Raw genomic sequence first — 1,217 nt, forward strand, 5'->3', positions numbered from 1 at the left:
TCAAAATTTTGTTTTTATTTATTTTTTTAATGTTTTATTTATATTTGAGAGAGCACAAGCAGGGGAGGGGCAGAAAGAGGGGGACAGAGGATCTGAAGCAGGCTCTGCTCTGACAGCAATGGGGCGATGTGGGGCTTGAACTCACGAACTGTGAGATCTTGGCCTGAGACAAAGTCAGATGCTCAACCAACTGAGCCACCCAGGTGCCTCCCCCAATTTTGTTTTTAAAGAGCATTTGCTAATGACGTACTTTCAAAGAAAAAAGCTGGATACAAATCTATGTGGGAAGTTTGAGCTCAAATTTTTAAATAACCATCTGATTACATGCAGACATGTATAAAATTTCAGATACAGACCAAAAAAGACAGGAACAATACCTAAATGTTAACAGTTAAGAATTATCCCCTAATAATGGGATTATGACTTATGTTTTTTTTATTTGAAATTTTCATTTGAAAATGTATTTCTTAAATAATGAGAAAAAAAAATCTCATTTAAAAAGAAAGTATCCTCTCATCCTATCTGTAAAATCTGTTTAAGGAGCTGAGAATAGAGAAACCCTAAACATGAAGGCATGTGTGTGATAGCCTTTTTTTTTTTTACTCTTTTCATTTTCTAATTCTCAGAGAGACTGACTATTGCTAGCTAATTTTAATTAGGAATGAATTCTGTTTTATACATTTATGCTTTTATATTTGCAATTTCTCTCTTATTTCCTTTGCTTCAATCTCAATGTAATTTTTCTAACTTCTTAAATTCAATGCCTAGCTTATCAATTTTCAATCTTTCTTCTTCTCTTCTTAAAATAAGCATCTAAGACTTCGTACTTTTTCTGCAAGTACCACTTTGGTTGCATCTTCCAAGTTTTGAAATGTTGTATTTTCCTTATTACTTAGTTATAAATATTTTCTACTTTTCTTTATGATATTTCCCTGTCTATGTGTTTTTAAATGTGCTTTTAAAATTTCCAATTATGTGAGTTTGGGCTTTTTTTTTTTAATTGATTTCCAGCTTAGTTATATCGTGATTATACAACGTGGTGTATATGATTCTGATACTTTGAACATTTTAAAAACATGTTTTATGGTTACTATTTGTAAATATTTTATTTACTTTTTTTAATTTTATTTTTTAAAATTTACATCCAAATTAGTTAGTGTATGGTGCAACAATGATTTCAGGAGTAGATTCCTTTATGTACTTTAAAAGTATATGTT

Source organism: Leopardus geoffroyi, chromosome C2 (assembly GCF_018350155.1).
Source record: "Leopardus geoffroyi isolate Oge1 chromosome C2, O.geoffroyi_Oge1_pat1.0, whole genome shotgun sequence".
Classification (NCBI taxonomy): domain Eukaryota; kingdom Metazoa; phylum Chordata; class Mammalia; order Carnivora; family Felidae; genus Leopardus; species Leopardus geoffroyi.